Here is a 23,117-nt window from a genome sequence, read left to right on the forward strand (position 1 = left end):
TCTCTCTCTCTCTCTCTCTCTTTTTCTTTTACACACACACACGCACACACACACACACACGAGGAGAGGAAGGAGAGCCAGGTATGCTCCTTCCCTCTCCTCATTCTCATGTTCCCTTCCCCTCTTTCTCTCTCCCTCTCTCTCTCTCTCACACACACACATACACACACACACATAGTGTTTTTGAGAGAGAGAGAGAGAGAGAGAGAGAGAGAGAGAGCGAGAGAGAGTGCAAAAACGCACACACATACATAAACAAAGAATGCACACACACATTGAGAGAGAAAAAGAGAGAGAGAGAGCATGCATAAACAAAAAACGCACGCATTGAGAGAGGAAAAGAGAGAGAGAACATGCATAAACAAAAAACGCACACATTGAGAGAGGAAAAGAGAAAGAAAACATGCATACGATCCAAAAAAACGCACACACATTGAGAGAGAAAGAAAGAGAAACTAAGGGAGCGTCGTAGGAAACTAATTAAAATTAAAAGACCTAAAGATCTAGCCGACGAGGAGTTGAACTGAAGACCTATTATTCAAGAGAGAAATGGCATAATCAATCTATCATACTTGGCATGGGTGATAGAAAGGTTATACCATTTATCTCTTTTTATTGGCACACACATCCACACACGCGCACACACACAGGAAGAAGAGAGTTATAACGTCGTAGGAAACTATCTTAAAAGACGTTAAAGATTAAGTTATATGTAGACTTACATTAAATTAGATTTAGGTTTATTTTTAACTAGATTTACGTTTATTTAAGCTAGAGTTAGATTTACGTTATATTAGATTAGATGCGGGTCTCCATAGACTGCGATGCCTGCATGAAGCGGGTGAAGACAGCCCTCAATGGAATATAGGGTATTGCTGCCTTCACTCATGGTGGGCTCCGTCGATCCAAAAGTACTGGTGAAATGTCTTCAGAAGATAGGGAAGAAGGTGGATCTTCAGGGCGGCAAGAGTCACTACATCCCCGACACAATGACCATCTAGACAACCTCTAGTCATTAGACTTACGTTAAATTAGATTTAGCTTTATTTTTAGTTAGATTTGCGTTTATTTAGATTTACGCTTATTTACGTTAGATCGAGTCCACGCAAGAATTACTTACGGTTTAGGGTTTAGAGTTAGACGAACAGTGAAAAGATCTACTGTGAAAAGATGTTAAGATGAAGTGAAGTGCTACAGCTAGAGAAGAGGCAAAGGGATTTTGTCCACTACATGCAGTATCATGTAGACGTGGGTGTCTAGATTTCTTGTACCCACAAATATAGGTATTGACCAATAAAGACGAGATTATAACTCGGTGGTTCTGATCTCCGTGCACCTCTAGACCGAGGTGTGCGGGGATTGGACATGACTAGAGAATGTGAGGTAAAGAGAGAGAGAGAGAGAGAGAGAGAGAGAGAGAGAGAGAGAGAGAGAGAGAGAGATAAGACGAAGAATGCCAATAGAATATTAAATTTGTTGTCCAGGTTATAAGTTTTTTATCCTCATTATGAGTAGCGACGAGGATGTGGGACCGTCCAACCGAAACACCTATCTCTCAACGAGGGTCTTATGTCCTTGTAATCAATGCAAGCATGCTGTGCGACGGACAAGACGTGTTTCTTTGCAGCACGTTCGTGAATTTGGCGAGTTCGATCCATCTATTATAGATCGAGTTGTTGCCAATTATAACTCGTCGGACTCTGACGCTGGCCAACAAGCAGCAATCTTGCAACCCAATAGACGTATTCGCAGGCGCTTTGGTCAAGCAGCATATGTGAGGCCACAAGATGTAGCCTCTGACAGCTCGGGGGATGATCATGCAGAGCACATTCCCAACGAGGCAATGTTTGAGCCCGAGATTGATGAAATGATCGAGACGATCATGGATTCAGAAAGGCTTATCTATGATGATATGAAAAGTGAAGATTAGTTTACTTTAATAGAACTCTAAATGTATAATGATCTGATAGATTTTTACACGACTGTATCATATTTTTATGTTGTGTAGATTGCTGAAAGAGCACATTCTACCAGCTGACAATGTGATGCCAGATTCCCGAGATGAAGCAAGAAAGATTTTGCGAAACTTGGGGATGGATTACAATTCTATCCACGCTTGTCCTAATGACTGCATTCTTTTCAGAGGGGAATACACAGACATGGAGAAGTGTCCGAAATGTGATTCCGAAAGATATCGAGTAGATCTCCACGGGACAAAAATTCCACAAAAGGTTTTGCGACATTTTCCTTTGCTTCCTCGCATCAAGCATTTCTTCGAATGTAAGTCCATGGCCGCCCTAGCATCATGGCATGAGGAGAATAAATCTTCGGATGGTGTGCTACGAATTCCTGCAGATTGCGCAGCCTGGAAACATATAGATGGAACATGGTCGGATTTTGCCAGGGAAGCTCGAAATTTGCGCTTAGGCCTGGCTATGGATGGCGTAAATCCATTTGGTCAAAGATCAACATCTTACAGTGTATGGCCCGTTGTCATCGTCAACTACAACATTCCCCCGTGGTTGACTACGAAGAAGGGGCACCTATGGCTAAGCTTGATTGTGCCAGGGCGATATAAAGTGGGGAATATGGATGTGTATCTTCGTCCACTATTGGAAGAGCTACAACAATTGTGGATTGGCATAGAGGTGGTGGATATGAGCCGACACACAGGACGACGGAATGCTTTGATCAGAGGTATTCTAATGTGGACCATGCATGACTATCCCGGGCTAACAGAATGCTCAGGTGATCTATTGACACTCCTCTCTCAGACACTGTAAATCTTGTTTTTCCCCATAGTTGATCTATTATCATGTGTATACATGCAGGGCTTCAAACAAGCGGATACAGAGCATGTGTCACATGTGGACCTAGACTGAATGCACGTAGGGCACCCTCACTGAAGAAGCAAATCTACGAAGGTCATCAAGCGTATCTTCCGGAGAATCATGTGTTACGCGACGGCTTTTTGGGAAGAGAGCCACCAAGGATGTCTGCACAAGCATGGTTAGAGCAGAAGGAGATGTGCGATGACGGATTGCCTCCAGGGATGAAGAGACTATCTCTATGGTACGAGTTACCATACTGGCCCCGACTCGTGATCAATCACTTGCTCGATTCAATGCACATATTCAAGAATGTGGGTAATCTACTATGGGACCATTTGACCGGCAAGAAAGATACTTTGGGAGCCAGAGTTGACCTTAGAAATGTGGATCGTATGGAGCAATATTGGCCGCAAACAGCGTCTGATGGATCGATAAAACTTCCTAAAGCACCATGGATTTTCACAGGAGCCCAAGAACGCAAAGTAAAAGAGGCCATTCGATCTTTGCGGACCCCCACTGGCGTAATGCACTCGCTCCGAACGTGTTTTACTAAAGAAGGAAAGCTTACCGGTTTGAAGTCACACGATTGGCATAAAATGTGTCAGGTACGTTCATAGTGGACTTTAATATCATTGCATAAAATGTGGACTTTAATATCATTGCTGCACATACTTTACAGTTTATTTTACCGGTTGCCATTGAGGGATGTTTGTCTCTCGACATCCGTAACACAATCTACAAACTTGCAAAGCTGGTGCAATGGATCTCACAAAAGGAGATCGACGTAGACTCCATACCATTCGCCAAACTAAATGCTGCGGAGCTTGTGTGCATGTTTGAGAAACATTTTCCTACTACAATACTAACCATTCAGGTGCATCTTCTTATTCACATAGTTGATGAGGTGGAAATAGCTAGCACAGTTCATTCCAGATGGATGTTCTTCTTAGAGCGTTTCATGAAAACGCTTAAGAGATATGTGCGTCAAAAGGCACGTCCGGAGGGTAGCATGGCAGAAGGTTGGTTGGTATCAGAGTCCCTAGTGTACATTGGAGAGTGGCTAGACGGATTTGATAAATCCCGGGACACGCTATGGCGAACCATAGATGATGAGCGCATATCTGGGATTGTCATGTGCAATCTCGGTGTTGAGAAGAAGATGACGGAAGATCTAGAGGCTAAAATCAACCGATTTTTCATGCTTCACAATCCAGTGATGCAAAAGTGGATTTCACAATATGAGGATGCAAAGCAAGAGCGACAAAGGGCACGAATCGAGTGGAGACGGGGAAGACGACCACCGATGCACTATCCAGCGGTTTTGGAGAGCCTACCAACCTTCATGAGCTTAAGATGGTTGCACAACCAATTGAAAAGCGCACAACAATGCGGTGACGAAGTGACTGAAGAAGAGTGGGAGTACTCTCGGGGTTGCGCGACCAAGGTAAGTTTGCAATGTACGACTAGCAAGTGACTTTATTTATAAACGTTTGAACGGCCACTCATAATCTTTGTTCGTTGTAGTATAAGTCATACACAGCAGCATGGTGTAAAGGTCGACATTTTAGGGTGGAACGAATCGACAAAAAGCATTTTACTCAAGATTGTGGAATCATGGCAAAATTTGAACAGTCTAGTCGACGACGTTCCTCTGATGCAGATCCCGTGGTGGCGGAACTCACTTACTTCGGCACGCTGCAAGAGATTTTGAGGATCGATTACAGAGGATTTTTTGTCGACTTGTTCGACGTACAATGGTTCAAGATAATCATGGAGGGTCGAAACGCTACTGTGCGTAGAGGAGAGTCTGGTTTTCTTGAGGTGGATTCTACTAAGAAATGGACTGACCTAAGAGACACTTTCGTACTACCCGAGCATTGTGAACAAGTAAGTATATAAATAGTTAACATCCCCCTTTTACAAGTTATGTGCTTGAAAGCTCTCATGTAAGTTATGTGGCTCTGGCAGGTAGTATTTCATCCTACAAAGTCTACATCAAACTGGTGGTACGTCATAGAGGTAGCCCCTCGTAGTGCAAGGACGTATGAAGGCTACCATGTGCCAATCACAACGACATCAATGGAGGAGATCAGAGAAGATGCTCAATCAGAAGCCGCTGCGGTGGTGCCAGACGAGCATCAAGATGCTACTACTCTATATGGGGTGCATGCAGAGGAGCTACAAAATGAAACAGAGGATATGTGTTTAAACGGAGAGCTCTATATAGATATAGGAAGTTATGCTGAGTTATGCGAGGATGAGAGAGAGATCTCTTAAAGCCACAAATATTGTATTTGAACAATTTTGCTCCGTGCTGTAAAAGCTCTAGCTCTCTAAGTAGCTTCCATGGTGTGTAACGCTCTTTTCTACTCGCGCTCACATCTTTTGATTGAAAATTCTGAGTTTTCGACTTGCCTCTTCTATCACTCGATTCATTGCGTCATTGTATTTATATGCGTCATTACGTCATTGTATTTAATGGTCTTTGCGTCATTGTCTACTCTATTCATTCAATATTAAGTTTAAATATTCGTGTGTTTAATGCAGGTATGGATGATGAGGAGTTTCTTTCTTCTTTGTCACCGCAGCAGAGACAGTGGTACGTGGAGCGTCATCGCTCTGGCGCATCATCGCGCGTTCCTACACCATCCGCATCTCCCTCTCTTTCGGAGCATTCGGCGCGCTCCGAAGCTTCGGCGTCGACGAGACGAGCGTCACACTCGTCTAGACACCGGCGCTCTAGTGGTGGCGGTGGCGGTTGTTGTGGGGATTCCGCCACCGATGCCTCCACACCGCCTCGTGTTCGACGAGGCTCTTTACCCTCCCCTTCTTTGCCCGCCCCCACACCAGCCACAGCATCGCCGTCTACGCCAGGTTTTGCACGGCTGACTGTTCCTAGAAGCTACACACCTCTACCTACTCCGCCAGGAGCCACCCCACTCGACACTCCTCACTTCGGCGCCCAGACGCCGATGGAGACACCTGACGTCCGTACCCCCATCGACACGCCGCTAGAGACCCCTGCCGGGACACCCAGGTTCACGCGTCACCGGCCAGAGGGCTTGCCTTACTCCGTCGACATCAGCGGCGGCATCATCATGGATGATGACGGCAAGAAGGTGATCTCGCGCATGCGTGGTCTTTGCTCTCAGCTGTTTAGACACTATATACTAAACAAATGGAGTGAAGTACCAAGTGATTTAAAAAACAGAGTCATCAGCATACTTCATGATGAGTTTCCCGTTCCAACACGGGATCAACGCTTCAATGAAGACCTGATGAAGATTCGAATGCGCGAATACTGCAAACACAAGCGTTCCGAAGTGCAAAAAGCAATCAAGAATGGGTGGAATAGGCCAGATTGGCTGGCCAAAGAAGATTGGAAGAATGCGAAGAAAGCAGCGCGCGAGAATCCCGACAAGTGGAAGCAACAAAAGGATGCAGCCAGAGCGCGAGTAGAGGCAGGGAGCTCGCACCACTTGGGGAGCGGTGGATGGGCATCATTTGAGGCCGATTTTGTAAGTCTTTTCACATTGCTCTTTATGCATGTTCGATAGTTTAGGGTTTATGAGTTTTTTAGTTCTAACATAATGAAATCTTTGTATGTTTTGACAGTGGTCGATGACAGGACGTGATCACACACCGTACGAGCGCGAGTACGCAGGCAGGAAGGGCTTAAACGCCCTGATGGACATTCTCAATTCTCGCGGCGGCATGGTTAGTATTAGGGTTTACTCTTTTTTATTTTTTGTATTGTTTTATAAATGTCGTTATATGTTTATATTTACTGAAAACTGTCTTATTGTCTTTTTTTGCAGAATCCGACAGATACGCCGCTTGGACGCGATGAGACATCTGATTAAACGACGTCAGTTTAGCCGTAGCTAGATAGCATTAGTTTAGGGTTTCTCATAGCTTATGTATCATGAGACGGATTTTATACGTCTTTTTGAACCATGTATATTATTACATTTGTCACCGCAATTCTTTTTGCCAATCAATTCTTTATGCCTATGATGTTGTACAATTGTCATTATTACATTTGCCAATCAATTCAGTTTGTCTATGATGTGTACAATTGTCAATTTTGCAAACAATGCGTCTTGTGGGTGACTATTTTGGGTCTATTATTTACCTTTGCACTTTTTTTAAAAAGTGAATCAAGTACAATATGGTTGATGGGTGGCAGGGCATTCAATGCCCTGCCACCAAAAAAATATTCTCTCAGGCGTCGCTATAAGCGTCGCTATTTATGGCTCTGTAGCGTCGCTATATGCGTCGCTATACTCTTCTGTGAGAGCGTCGCTATAGGCGTCGCTATGAGCGTCGCTATATAGCGACGCCTATAGCGACGCAGATAGCGACGCTCTCGTAGCGACGCTTTTAGCGACGGTTATAGCGACGCCGGGGGTTATAAAAACCCAGTGTATTTCCGTCGCTAAGAGCGTCACAAGAGCACACAACCTCTTGTAGTGCAATCTTCCCATTAGAGGTTTGACATTGTTGGGAAAACAAGAGCCAGGGGCACCTCTATAGCAATGTATTCCAAAAGCACTCAAGGAAAAAATAAACACCACAAACCATATCAAAAGAACTCCCACAATATTGCAATACAAAGGTAAGTGATCCCTTGGGAGTTTACAAGCACATGCCATGTCAAACTCCGCCCTCATGTCATAGCTAGTAGCTTCTGCTCAAAACATTTCCATGCATTGAGATTACCCCTTTGGAACATCTGATGCGCATTTTACACCTTGTAGTTCTTTAAAACATTCAGTATTGATATTTGACCATACACACAAGAATAAGGCTGAGTCAGGGCTTCTAGAATTTCACAATGCCCTCTTGGCCCTCATACCTCCACTTTGTGCTAGATCCCTCCTCCCTCTTCATTCCCGACCTTCCTTCCCCTATGACTTCAAACTCTTAATCGGCTGATATCCCCTCTTTTTGAAAAAAATAATAAGCATGATATTCACTTGAAATATTGCCAAGATCAAAATATTGCCGAGTGGACAGTAGATGTAGAAACTGCATGAGGAGGATGGGTGGTAGGTAGCAAGCTTGAGTACGAGGGCTGGATGAGAAGGGTATGATAGAGCTGGAGAGGGCGAGCCATTTGGAGAGCTCGGGGCTTGTGAGCTGCGAGGACTACAAGTCAGAATAACACAGAAGATTGGAGCAGTAGAAGGGTGGAAGCAGGGCCACGGGGTGGCATATAATGAGAAGGGCATGCTGCATGCATCGGAGACGAACCAAGCCGAGAGCAGCATGAGCAGGGTGTGGAGAGGACAGCCGTGAGGCCGGCCAGCAAGGAGAGAGCCGCGAGCTGTTGGTGAGCAGGAGAGGGCTGCAGACGAGGAGAGCAGCTCGGGACAAGGGAGCTACAAGAAAAGAAGCTGTAAGGTGGAGTGGCTGCAGTAGGGGCGTGAGTAGTGCAGGAGGTGGAGAGGCTGAGGGCGGCCAGCCTTGCATGAGACAGGAAGTGGCGGCTACAGTAGAGAGTTGCAGAGCGTAGAGGGGCCGCCAGTGAAGAAAGACCTTGAAGCTGATGGCCTGCATGAGAAGAACGAGCCAATTGCATAGGAGGATCGCCACAAGGTGGTGTCCAAAGACAATAAGAGACGAGCTGCAGAACCTGCATGCAGGACATCGAAGAAGGAGCCGGTGGTGATTGAAGAAGACCCGCCAATGGAGAGGCGGCTGCGTGTGTTGAAAGAGAGAGGGGTGCCACAGCGTAGCAAGGGGAGTTGGAGAAGCCAATCCGTGAGCATGTGGGTTTGAGAAGGAAGGAGCCTCGCAAGGCAAAGGAGCTAGCCAAGAGGATCCTGCCCTGCTATACAAGAAGGCAAGGGATAGAAGGCCTACAAAAGGCCGGGAGGATTCCATTCGATGAGTCTTGGTAGATGACTCTCCAGGCCAGATTGGGCTGCATATACAGAAGAAGTGATCCTCATTGTACATCTTCTTTTGAAAGATTTCGCTATGATATCTTCCCATTCTACTCTCGAATTGGTGTCAATCTGCTCTCTCGCCCTTATGTCTATGAGTGTGTCGTGGATTCGAGTGTTTTTGCAAGTGTGATATGTGTGCATGGGCATGGGGTGTGTCGAGTGAATGGGCGCTTTCTATATGAAAGCGGTGTGTGCCATGAAGATATGAGCTTGTTGGTCAAATTGTGCCAGTCGGTGATCTTCAAGCATCCAACGGTATTATCAAAAGCGGGATTGCATATTGGTGGGTGTTGTGCGTGCTAGATGTGTTGGTCATTCTTGAAGTGCATATATTGGCGAAGTTTGCTCTTACAGGTTGAGGTGTGTTGAGATGATTGCATGCTGGGTGGTTGGGTATGGGCGTCGGGGTTGTTTGAGACCGGGTGTGTGCAGTAGTTGTTTGCTGATTGGGAAGTTGTGTGTGTGTTTCTGTATGGGTAGGGGTGCGGGTAGATCCCTGGGCTATAGAGAGGCAGTCATATTGTGTACCGGGTGTTGTACCCTTTTCTCCCATCCCAACGTTTAATATATCATGTCATTTCATCTCTCTCTCTCTCTCTCTCTCTCTCTCTCTCTCTCTCTCTCTCTCTCTCTCTCTCTCTCTCAAGAAGCTCGACATTAAGGATTGTTTATTGTCTTCACTATAGCACCACATTTGGCATACATATCCACTAAAGCATTGCCAAGCACGGTTCCCTCCCCCAACAGATCTTGATGGTTGAATGCTAGATGAAGCTTTCAGAAGTGACACATAGGTGACTGAATCAAGATTCTTTGAATTGCACTGCATCTGCACATAGCATTTTAAAGCATCTTAATTTTTTCCATGTTGGGCATACCCCACAATCCCTTTAGACCAAGGGACCACATTACAATTAGGCAGCTCCTTGAAAAGTTGTTGAGCTTTTATTAGAGAACGACATCTCATATACATATAAACTATTATGTTGCCAAGCATAGTAACTTTTTCCTAGAAATTCTTGTCTGAAAATTTATTCATGAACTGGAAATTGGCATACATGTCAACTGGAAAAAGTGCCCAGCCCTACATCACTTCCAAGTAGTTCTTATCTATAGCTTACTATGCCTTTGAGACACCTCATCATGATTGGTGTAAGATTTTTTATGTGGCAGACCATATATAATAATATTAAAGTAAAACCTTACATCACAAGGCCGCCTCCCTAATTTGTACACCAACTATGGACATGCTTCTTATAGAGATCTGAATATTTTTTTTTGGTTTTTCTCCCCCTGGACTGCTAGAGCATATAAGACTAGTAGCCTCTTCAGGCAACAACCCCTTTTCCCTCCATCTGTCTTGCCACACCATATGGCTATCTCCAAAACATGTTGCTCATAAAATTCATCTTTCAATAAACCGCAACAAGAGAAATGCTCCATGTCAAACTCCGCCCTCATGTCATAGCTAGTAGCTTCTACTCAAAACATTTCCATGCATTGAGATTACCCCTTTGGAACATCTGATGTGCATTTTACACCTTGTAGTTCTTTAAAACATTCAGTATTGACATTTGACCATACACACAAGAATAAGGCTGAGTCACGGCTTCTAGAATTTCACAATGCCCTCTTGGCCCTCATACCTCCACTTTGTGCTAGATCCCTCCTCCCTCTTCATTCCCGACCTCCCTTCCCCTACGACTTCAAACTCTTAATCGGCTGATATCCCCTCTTTTTGAAAAAAATAATAAGCATGATATTCACTTGAAATATTGCCAAGATCAAAATGATCTCTAAAGTATGTTGTTTGCTATTCTTCAAACTAAGATGTTCAATCAAAATTAATTAGAAATGGTGCTTTTTTTAAAGTTACATCTTAGGCTAATAAGAGATGTGCATGAGCATACATTCCCACAAGCAAAGCCATGCGTGCATGTTACATTTGATTGTTTGGTGATTGAAGAATTGTAAAATCTAATGTATACTTTTCTCATGCCATACTGATATTTAAAGATATCATTAGTGTAATATGAGCGTTCAAAATCTCAAAAATAATGTTTCAATTCCAAAAGCTCAAAAACAAAATCTCACAAATATAAAATCTCCTCTATTGTTGAGCATGAATGCTCTAGCAGATTGGGGGTTTGGCAAAGTATGTTGCACACATGTTTCAACACCCCATTTTCTGTATCTTTGTACATATGGACATGATGGCCAATGTCAAAATAGTGTGTGGATTTGTTTTTAGCTTCCTTTAGGAATCACGTGTACATACAGTGCAAGTCATTGGTCTAGCGTCAGTTGTCAGGTTGCCTTCGGTGCTCGTAAGTGAGTTTTTTTAAGTGTCACTTGTATATAACTCAAACTCATGTAAAAGCTTTAAAAAAATTCTCAATAAAATATCACAAATTTTCAATTTTTTTCTTGTTGTTCCTCCTTCATGCCTTTTCAAGTAATTTTTTTCCCTTGACTAGCCTTGCCTTTGTGTAGTCAGGCCATGGCAGCTTGCTATTCGCACCAATTTTGCACATAGAGGTGCATAGATTTAAACTTTGTGGTCCAGAATTTTTTTTTTGCAAAACATTCAAAGAATTTTTGAGGCTTTAAATCATCCCTTTTGGAGTTGTTGTTTAAGAGATACAGTCTATTTCCAGCAGGGTAGGATATGGAAGCCCATAGGTAGTTTGATGTATGGTAGGTTGTGGAAGCTCTCTTGTTTGGTGGTACATCTACACTTCAAATGTGTGGCTTTGAAGAGTTATTTGGTGAAATTGGAAGTATTATTTCTCAAGTGCATTGGCTAGTGTGTGATGTAAATCCATGCCATGGCAGGTGCTTCATAGCTTTGATAGTGGTCTTTTGGGTTGGCATGTGCTTGTAACCTCCCAAGGGATCACTTACCTTTGTATTGCAATACTGTGGGAGTTCTTTTGATACGGTTTGTGGTGTTGATTTTTTCCTTGAGTGCTATTGGAATACATTTCTATAGAGGTGCCCCTGGCTCTTGTTTTCCCAACAATGTCAAACCTCTAATGGGAAGATTGTGCTTTCGTAAGCCCCATGGATTCTGATCAAAGATGAGCTTGATCGAGTGATGGGTTTCATTGCCTCTATTTGCACACCAATAGGAAACATGAGGTCACTAAAGAGAGATTTCATGTTAGGCCTAGGGTAAGACTGCTAGGGTAAGACCGAGTAGGCCGAGCGCTAGGACGGACATGTGATAAAGGGGGTACTATTATTAGTAGGGCCAAGGGCCTATATAGGGCATGGTTGGGTGGTGAGTTGCATGGTCCAATTCCCTCTAGTCTCATATTGGTATCAAAGCTTAGGGTCTCAGGGGCTCAGGGTAGCCATGGCAGGGAACGAGAAGGGTTGTGGTGCTTGTGCATGGTGATGCATGCTCTCTCTCTCTCTCTCTCTCTCTCTCTCTCTCTCTCTCTCTCTCTCTCTCTCTCTCTCTCTCCTCTTCAAGGCATGGTAGGATTGCCTCACTCAAGGATGACAAAGTCAGGAAGCACCATGTGTAGGATCCCTTACAGCGAAGGAAGAGGGCGGACGAAAAGCAACCCAACTCTCTCTCTCTCTCTCTCTCTCTCTCTCTCTCTCTCTCTCTCTCTCTCTCTCTCTCTCTCTCTCTCTCTCTCTCTCTCTCTCTCTCTCTTTATCTCTTGGGATTTCCTTTCAGTGCATTGTCTACGCAAAGCCATAGCCAATTCTTGGATTCATGTTCATACATGGGTGCCCATTGGCCTTAACCTTGGCTACCATAAAATTATCTAAGGGTGCATGCCCACCCCAGGCACATACCCTGCAATTGCAGCGTTAGCAATCCAATGAGAAAGCCATATCTTTTGGCATGGAGCACTCTCAATATAAAGGTCTTAGCAAGGCTACGACAAGGTCTCAACCTCTCAAGCAAGGGTTGAGAATTTGAGAGGTGGGAAGTTCATCATCCTAATGTTGTATGTTGATGACATGCTAATTGCAAGTGCTAACATGCAGGATATCAAAGACCTAAAAGAGGAGTTGTCTAAATATTTTTCAATGCCAAAGATTTAGGTGCTCCAAAGCGGCTACTTGGTATGAAGATATCAAGGGATAGGACAAAGAAGATACTAAAGCTATCTCAATAGGATTACATCAAGAAGGTACTAGAAAGGTTTGCAATGCATGATGAAAAGTCAATTTCTACACCTTTGGCTAGTCATTTTAAACGAGCCAAGTATTAGTGTCCAAAGACAAAAGAGGAGATAGCCTATATGTCTAAAGTTCCATACATTGCAGTGGTAGGTTCTCTAATGTATGCTATGGTTTGGACAAGGCCAGATGTTGCACATGCAGTGAGAGTTGTGAGTAGATTCATGCACAATCCAAGTAAAGAGCACTGGCTAGCTATGAAGTGGATACTTAGGTATCTAAAGGGAACGACAACAAATGCTTTGTATTTTGGAGGCATTGATATTTTCTTGCAAGGGTATGCTGATGCAAATATGGTAGGTGAAAAAGGTACTTGAAGGGGCACTACTATGTATTTATTCAGAGTTGGAGGCACAGCAGCAGTAAGTTGCATTTCAAAGCTATAGAAAGTGGTCTCACTTTCTACCACGGAAGCCAAATATGTAGCAATTATGAAGGCAAGCAAATAAATTATGTGGCTTCACTAATTCTTAGAGGAGCTTGGATACAAGAAAGACAATTGTGTCTTGTACAATGATAGTGAAAGATCTATTCATCTTGTAAAGAATTTAGCCTTTTACTCAAGAACAAATCACATCAAGGTGAGATATCACTTCCTACGTACTCGAAGGGGGACAACTAAAGCTAAAATAGGTGCATACAAGTGAAAATCCTGCATACATGTTTGCAAAGGTGGTCAACAAGGAGAAGTTGAGTCTTCGGTCATCTTCAATTGACATTCAAGGATAAGAAGCTAGGATCAAAATCAGTCACAGGTTTGGTGTGGAGATTAGTTTCTAAGTGGGAGATTGTTAAGCATAGAGTCTGATTTACCCCTTGTAATTTTTAGCCTAAAAATTCATATTTTATAAGGCCCCCGTTATGATGAGAATCCATCCTACATAAGAAAAATCACTCATCAAAATATTCCCTTTTTGTCAGAATATTATGGTCGAATGGCGGCCAGAAAGTGGTAAAAAAATAGCTTAATCAGTTGGCCAGTTGGCCAGCGGTCAATAGTCAATGGCCGATAGTGGTGGTTGAAATTCAAGCTGATGGCATGTGGCCAAATTCAATGGTCGTTGGGTGATTTCTAGGTAGACTTGTCTTCTCAAGGGCAGCCACACATGGGCACGTGGGAGAGTCCAAGTTGGACTTGTCTACACAGGGGCGGCTACACACAGTTGTCTCTCATGAGAGAGGGAAACCCTTTTGGACTATAAAAGGAGGCCTCTTTGACACACAAAAATCAATGTGAAGTTGATGAAACAAGGTGTATGTGAGTTGGTAAGAGTAAATGAAGGTGGGAGCTTCATTAAGGGTATAATCCTTTTGTAACCTACTTCTAGTTTCAAGTACTAAAACCATTGAGTGGCTACTTTCTTGTGCACGTGGCCCATATTGGGTGAACCATGTATATTGTGATCTCTCTCTCTCTCTCTCTCTTTCTCTCTCTCTCTCTCTCTCTCTCTCTCTCTCTCTCTCTCTCTCTCTCTCTCTCTCTCTCTCTCTCGATCTATAATCTCTCATGTGTGAAAATTATCTCTCTCCATAAAATAAACTACTCTAACATCTACTTAGCTGCATCCTATTTCATAATAGAAATCTGATCATACTACCTTGTGGTGGTAGTCCAAGAATACCCTTTTGGTGAACCTCAATTTACCATGGTTGCTTGGATGGATACGCAATCAGTACCCGACAGCGTACACTTGTAAGAACCCAAGCTTTGACATAGAATCTGATGATATTTCTGGATATGTTGTTTGATTACTTCATACAAATGGAGGGTTACCCTTACAAATTTGATCTCCCTGACCTAGGAGACTCTTGAACTCTTGTACTCGGTGAAATTTTGTATCACGACACATAATATATAATGGAAACCCACTTTTTTGGTACACTACCTTAGGATCTTGATCTCTAGTGTCTTTTCTTGTGATGTCTAGTAGTTTGTAGTCTTGAAGCATACTTTTTGAAATCCCTGATATTGGTGTAAATATAGTGGTGAAAATATGCATTGGTGTAAATAAAATGGTGAAAGTGTACAAAATTTGGTGCTAGCACAATGCCAAACTTGGTACTATTCAAGATCAAACTCCAGCTATAAAGTATTGAGCTTGATACTACTTGTCATCACTTTGGTACTAGCTATCTCCCTTTTGGTATTCGTTAGCTCCCTTTTGGTACATGAGCTTATGCAAAGAAAGCTACAATAAAAGTTTTGGTACTACTCGTCATCACTTTTCTGTTGGTTACCTCCCTTATGGTAGTGGCTAGTATTATTCTAGTACTAGTTAGGGGCAAGTTGGTGTAGAGTTTGACAGTTAGTGTACAAAAATCTCAAACCTTTCTATATCATTAGTTGACCATTCGACAAGGGTCAAGGGGGTCCCCGGTAGAAAAGCTAGGTTTTTGGAAGATGCCAGAATTCCAATCTGACTCCACAAACAGCTTGCCTATGAGGTTCATGTGCAATGTATATGATTGGTTTAGCGAAATCAATCAAGCAAACCCCTCGAAAAGCAAAAAATGGCTCGAAGGCTACAAAGCGTTAAATTTGACATACGGAGTCAAAGTGACTCCAAATGAGCCCGAATTGGATGAGTTGATTCATGACTATGTTGCGGACAAGTCCAAAGCCTCAAAATTGACTGACCAACTCAACAGGCAGTGTAGTCACAGAAATCGGTGATTTCAGAGTCGACAAAGCACAAAGTCATGCCGGCAAGACCAAACTTGATCAAATTCAATTTAGGACTTGTTTTAGGTGTATAGAATATGTTTAGGTCAAAGATTTTAAGTTCTGTAAAAAAATTGTGACTGTTGTACACATCACGATTATTTACTTTTGCACTATTTTTGCTTGGAAATTGTATCATCACCTCACCTATCATGTGTACACACCTATTACATGCCAAAAATCAAGTATGAACCAAAATGAGCATCTGTAACTTGGAAAATTGTCAGAAAACGCCAAGAAGTCTTTGCAAGCAAATTTTTGGGTTATGGACCACAATTCTTGATCCAAATCACCTCATATCACATACACAGGGTCTATACAATGCTTAGAGTCAATTTGTACCAAAAAATGTTGATTTTGGTAAGAATATTAATAATCGTGATTATTTACTTTCTAGCCAAAATGGGAGAATTTTGATATTTTTCCATCATACATCCAAAGTACATGATGTGTTAAGCCCAGTAGCCAAGTTTGAACCAATTTGGAGCTCAAAATCTCAAATTTCCATTCTATCTACTGTTTCTGAGACCTAAAGTCAAAATCTGGTACCATTTTCACCCTATGCATCCAAATAGCCCATATTGCACTCATAGTATGTATTTGGTATATACTTCAAGCCTGTGATGCCAAGTTTGCAAAATTTTGAAAAATTTACTCATCTGTAAATAATCGCGGTTATTAACTTTGGTTGCAAAATTTTGTTTGGACTTTACAATTTTGTTCCTTGCATGTTTTTATGCATCTATGCTTGCTCAAAAATTGATTTGAAGAAAATTGGACCAAAATTGTCAGCATTTTAGACTCAAGAACATTTCAGATAAAAATCCAACAAATCTGCTAACTTTGACTTTCTATTCACTTAAGAGGATCCATGCAAGTAGCAGAGAGGGCCACAAAGAAGCTCAACCAGAAAGAAAAGTTGCAAGAGCTGCTCGCATACCAACTGGATCCAGATTCACTCAAAGCCACCAAGGAAGCCTATCTTTCAAATGAACAACTAGAAGAGCATCACACCACAATGTTCACGGATAGATTCAAGAACGAGGAGGGACATTAGGTAGAGTTGCAACTCCTACCAAAATAATTGTATGATGTCGTCGCGAAGCCTAAGACCAAAGAAGCCAATCACAGGGTAGGACTCAGAGATTTCTATGAACAAGAGCCGTGCGGTGTGGATTTCCAAAAATCTTATGAGCTTTTATCCATGATTAAAGAAGATGGAACTGCCCAGATTTTTGGCCCTCGGGGGAATAAATTCGAAGTGGTAATAACCAAGGAAAAAGTGGCAAAAGCACTCAGACTGCCCATAGAAGGAATGACGATGAGGGCAAGAGACAGGAAAACGGCAGGTACTTTCACCAAAGAAACTGTTGTACCCACCTTTGCAAACCTAATTCACAAGCAAGTGGAAGAGCTGACCAGGTTATACCACTAACACTTCCACTTCTTGGCTAAAAGGCCACCAAGGTATACCACGCCAAATCATGCGATTTCCACCACTTTCATGCAAGTCCTCAAGTCAACAACCAGGCAGCCAGTGGACCACGCACAATATGTCTTGACCACTCTGAAAGGTACAAAGAAAGAAGGAAAGATTACTTACCTGGGTGCACGAGAGGTATTGACAAGGATTACATACCATGCCATCGGCATGGCCGACAACCTACCACCTGTCCCAGACCAAAACACTTGGATATTGCCAGCTCAACCATATCCTTGAGCTACAAGATCACTCAAGAGATCCTACAAATCTGATGAAGAGTCGAATGAAAGCTCTCCGGAAAGACACAGCAGGGAAAGCTCAGATAATGAGGAAAAGAGAGCATGAAGAGAGGAAATGAAGAGAAAATCCATGGCAGCACACCAAGAAGAGCCCGTGCAAAGCAAGCCCGGTTTGAAAGAGAGAAAAATGCACAAGGAAAGGACCCAAACAAATGGGTTCCTGCTAGACTTAAGGGACCAAGGATCAAGCATCACACAAGGAAAGAAGCTGAAGATCCAACAGAGTTCTTGGAAAAAATGTATCAAGAAGCAGAAGTCCTGAAGCTGATCGAAAGCCCAAGAAGAGGCGAGGAAAGCAAAAGAGGTGGAGGACCAGAGACAAGCCGAGGAAATGGCAATGGAAGAGGCACAACACAACCAAGGTCACGAGCCTCCCCGACCCACTTCACTGCGTACGGAACAGCAGGATAACCCTATTCCAAGACCACCATCATCACCAGCAACAAGAGCCATAGAAGCTGAGCCCACCGAAGAGACAAAATCTAAATCAAAAGAAGCAGAATAATCTGCACAAGAGGCTATTGCTACACAAGAGCAACAAAAAGAGAAAGAACCCGAGTCAGAAAAGGAAACAAGTACTACACAAGAAGACACAACAAATTCCAAGTCAACACCTTCTACCTCAACACAACAAGAAAAGGCTGAGGCATCCACAAAGCCTCAGGATGACAAAGCAGAAGAAGGCCAGCCACAGCCTCAAGGGCAAGAACAACCAGCCACCATGACGCAGCTGAGAGAGACACAAGAGACTGTTGAGACATCTAGCAAGATAACAAGAAATGAAGACTGGTAATCAAATGATGAGGTAATCGTGCAAGTCAACGAATATGGAAGGCAATGTAGGATATAATGAAAAGACTCCGATCAGTAGCACTTAGCCGCAGCACAAAGGCCAAAGAACTAGAGATGGTGATTGACTCTCTCCAAGGAGATTTAGAAGATAGATTAACTGTCATCAACGATCTACAAAAGCAAGTGCAGGAAATTAAAGCTGAAGCTGAACAACATCAGCTAGCAAGAGATAAAGAGCAGAAGGAGATGGAGGAGTTAGGTGACCTACTTACAAAGTTGTCAGATGCTTGCAAAGCAAAAGATGAATAGGTGAGAGAAGTTACAAACGAACTTCTAACGACAACCCTGTAAGCTCAAAAGACTCAAGTGCAGTTGGATGTCGTGAATGCTTCTCTACAATACTCAGAACAAAGAGTAAATGATCAGGAAATTTTCTTGCGGCAAATACGCAAAAATCTAGTCGTAGCCTTGTTCAAAGGAGCAGATGAGGTCTACGAAGCATTGGAAAAAGAGAACAAGGACCTCAAGTTGGAACTAAAGTTAGAGAAATCTTAGCACAGAGACCGGGCCTTGATGCGGGTCCAAAGAGAAGATGAATTGTTGAAGGAGATATCTGAACTCAAAAGAGTCAACCAGCTACTGAGAGAGGGAAAGCCTGAAACGCAAGAAGAGGCAGGCACTTTAGAGTAGCCTCAAATAGAAATACCCTCATTGTCATTTGCTGAACTGGAGACACAGTCCACAGTAGAGCTAACTGGTGAGGAAGATTTTCAAGTAGCCATTACAGACAAAGACACATTGCCCATGGTCCAGCTCTCAAAGGCTGAAGAAGATGCACTGAAGTTACACAACTCACTTCCAATCAAATCAATGCGCAAATGCATCAACAGTCCCTGTCGTACCCTATGATAAAATTTGAGTTACTACAGATAAAAGAAAGGCTTTATGCAGACATGCAAGTCGAGGGCGTAGATAAAGACCACCTAAAGTGGAGGTTGAGATGGCTGAATAAAAACCCAAGATACTTAATTTTGTTCACAAGAGCACCTCCTGCCCTACAAAAGATCCGAGTTTTTGTCCGGTACCAAGAGTAAGGACATGGATAGCAAATGAGGTACTACTCAAGAAGCGGAAAACTTGGCTAAAGTACCCCAGATTTCCTCCTCCAGAAAAGGGACCAGCGACTGAAGAATACATGGTGAAAACCCTAAAGGGTGCCATGTCATTCTTTAAAAGTCTACCTGATTTGTCATGTGCTATGCTATATAAGATCTGCCGAATGCTGTTCACATGCATCAAAGTGTTCAATGAGCCAGAGCAAGCAGGCACCCCTTGGATTTCATTCCTTGAGGGTAATAAGGGTTTGTGCTATGATCTCAATGGCCAATCTTCCAAAGAATTCCTCTATGGCTTCTATGCCAGATGCATGTTTCTACCTTCACACAATATGCTAGCGTTTGAGAAAGAGTTCTACACGAGATTCTTCAATTTGCGAACGAAGAAATTTGCACCAGTGATCAACAACCTCACATCAAGATTTGTAGTCTACTCAACAGTGGAGTTGAAGAGCAGAGTAACTATGAAATTTTTGCAAGTTCCAGATAAAGAAAGGAAGATCAGATACCAAAAGGCACTAAGTGCGCTTAAAGACCGCCTCCCCAGCCACCACCAGCCCAAAGATTACTTCAGCCCATAAAGTTGTGTCAAGGGACGACATAGGCGAGGAGGGGGAGAATTTTAGCACCAAGCTAACACTGATAACATTTTTCGAAGTTCTCTTTGTAAAACACTTATTATTTTGATAAATCGAGAATATTATAACTCCTATTTTCTCAGATAAACTCTGTAATTAATGAGTCGGAGCTACAAGCCTCCAGATTGTATCAACCTGTCATTACCCATCGTTGGTAGAACTCTCATATTATTAGTTTTGACCACCAAAAACCTTGGCTAAGATATAAAAGCCAATTTTTGTAAGTTATTATTAAGTTTTGGATAATGAAATACACAGCGTGAGCTAACGACGCTCACTCATCTCCTTCTCGCACTTCCTACTCCCTCACCGGTTGTCACATTGCAGTCGAGTTCATTGCATTGCAATCGCAGGTAAGAGCTCTACGAATTGACATAAACACATCAAAATATTTTGTAGCTTTTGGCATCGTCGACTCCTAGATTAATTTCATCATAACTAGGAATTTATACTCTCAAATAAAAAACTAAGCATAGGTGGGATATTGGGGCATCATTGCTCAGGATTTAGATGCATTCTAGGTTGAAAACAACTAGGTCAAAAATCCACTGCTGTTAATCATCGCAATTTTAGAACTTGACCTAAAGTGGGGTTTGAGACCGTAAGCATGTGTGCTTAGATCTTATAAACATGTCCTAGAAGTATCGTTATGTTTGGATGTCATTTGATGCTTATCGATGTGATTTGTTTGCCGATGAGCGATTGGCTTTTGGTGATTTCAGTCACTTGAGTGTAGCTGAGCTAGATGCCAGTTATTAGTGAGGGCAAGATTTTTGAAATGGGGCCTCTAAACCCAAACCAATGGGCCTACCCTCACAAAATGTTCGTAAAGAGGTACGCACACTACTTGGGGCACCACCTTCTTTTGGGAGTGAAGAAGGAAACCAATCAAAATAACACTTGCACTCACCCACTCAAGCAACACACTTTGAAAACCCCCTTACTCTATTTACACTTTGGACACTTGAACACCATCAACCATTATGCAACCCAATGCCGTGCATCAAATGAAATATGCAATTTGTGGAATAGCATTCACCTTCTCCCCATAAGAATACCCATAATACATCCAAACTCCTCTCTCAAGCACTCATCAAAAAATCATGCGCACAAGACTTGCCTCTCAAACACACAAGAGAATCACTTACATCAAACTAACACACTTTGCATAGCGAGCTCATCTCCATCTATGCAATGCCGTGACACAAATAAAATCACCATGAGAGGTAGCCACATGCATATGTAATGAAACAAAAGAGAGTTGGAGTGAGAAATTTATTTAAACCAATTGAATAAGTGTGGAGAAACAAACCAATGGTAAATTGAGAATAGAACACTTACTTGATTTCTCGCACACCTTTTAAGGGGAGGACAGACGCTGGTTAACCATCACGAATTGCGACACTTGAAAGTTTTTTGAAGATGATTTAATGATCATTAACATAACCATGAGAGAGATCATGATGTATTTACAAGTTATTGAGGTGCTACAAATGATTGATTGGGTTGATGGAGTAAGAGATTGTAGAATAGAAAGAGTGGAGGATAGAGTTGCACTTTCTCCAAAGAGGAGGGTTAGGAGGGAGGATGTGAAAGAGGGAGAGTTGGGGTTTTCTCTACTATTGATCAAGAAACAACATGAAGTTAAAAATATAGGTGTGTGTCCTTGAGTCTCTCCAAGGGGGGCTGTTTATAGTTGTGTAGGAGTGGGATTATGCTACACTTAATTAGGGTAAGTGATTAGCCCTAATTAAGTGTCCTTTGACCACTCATTGAATATTGGACATAAAAGGGACTATTTATTCACCAAATATATCATTTTAGACCGTGAAGGCTCCATTGGGGTGCATAATGTAAGTGGGCCCCACCATGAGGCCCTACAGGTGGCTCCTGCGGGGTATCTCAATTTGTCTGTCTTGGCATTTAGAAAGCATCTTTAGGTTGGTCCCATCACATGCAAGTGACCTTGAACACTCATTGCTCTTCTAGAAGATGATTAGGGGAAAAATAAGATCTCACCCTCTCGATCTACTTGATTTACAGTTCCCTTTTGCTGCGAATCTGACAAATTTACACTATTTTGACCATAACGTTTTACCTGTAGCTCGGAATGACATGCTTCAAAAGGCAAATTTGACCTTCTCAACATGTTTGATATGAATTTGGACTATTCTTCACGACCATGCACCAAGGAATTCGGTTTGGAAGGTCCACACTAGGCTAGGGAACCTTTTGCTTCCAAGTCTTCTTGTATGGGCCCTTTGCTTGTATGCATCCAAGGGAAATCATGCTTTTTCAAAAGGCTATGATGCTTAAACAAATAGAGGAGGGCCCAATATTATTTTCTTGTGAAAAGAATATACAATTGGAGTCTTTTTGAAAGGAGAAAAACTATATGTATATTCTTAAGAGATATTGGGCCACCTATGTAGGGGCATAGAAGACTTGTAGAGAGGGACCATAATCTTTGGTAAAGACAAGTGGACGTTGATTCCCATGGTAGTTTATCTATATGGGATGGAAGATGGATATATTATTTTTCTACTACTAATTCACAAGAGGTAAGAAAGTTTGGGGGTAGATAGTTGGTTATTGTATGCTTACTTTTATTTCCAAAGCAAAAAAGAAAAGGGTGGTAATATAAATATATGACTAAGGTGACATTTTTGGGAAGAGTACAATGTATGTATCGCCACAAAGGTTAAACGAAGAGGGGGAATTTACTCTAGATAACTTAATAGCGTAGAAAAATATATATACATATGAGGAAGAGGACGTTGAGTAGGCTGAAAAATGTTGCAAAAATATGGTTACCATTTTATGCCACTCATATTAGCCCTCCTCTAAGCCTAGAGATATTCATATCTTTAGGAGGACGGTGTTGCTTCCTTTTCTTCTTTTATTTTTCTTTTTTTTGTCATTTTTCCTTTTTCACTTTTTTCTTTTTTCAATAGGAGGAGTGTCATGCACTCTTTTACTCCATTAGACCTGCTTTTCATTACCTAAATTCCATAAATCGGGGATGGGAGGGTTGCCTTGGGTATGTTCAGATTCCAAGGCTGGTTCTTCTTTGCACATCA

Source organism: Adiantum capillus-veneris, chromosome 2 (assembly GCF_014529385.1).
Source record: "Adiantum capillus-veneris isolate H3 chromosome 2, ASM1452938v2, whole genome shotgun sequence".
NCBI classification, from domain to species: domain Eukaryota; kingdom Viridiplantae; phylum Streptophyta; class Polypodiopsida; order Polypodiales; family Pteridaceae; genus Adiantum; species Adiantum capillus-veneris.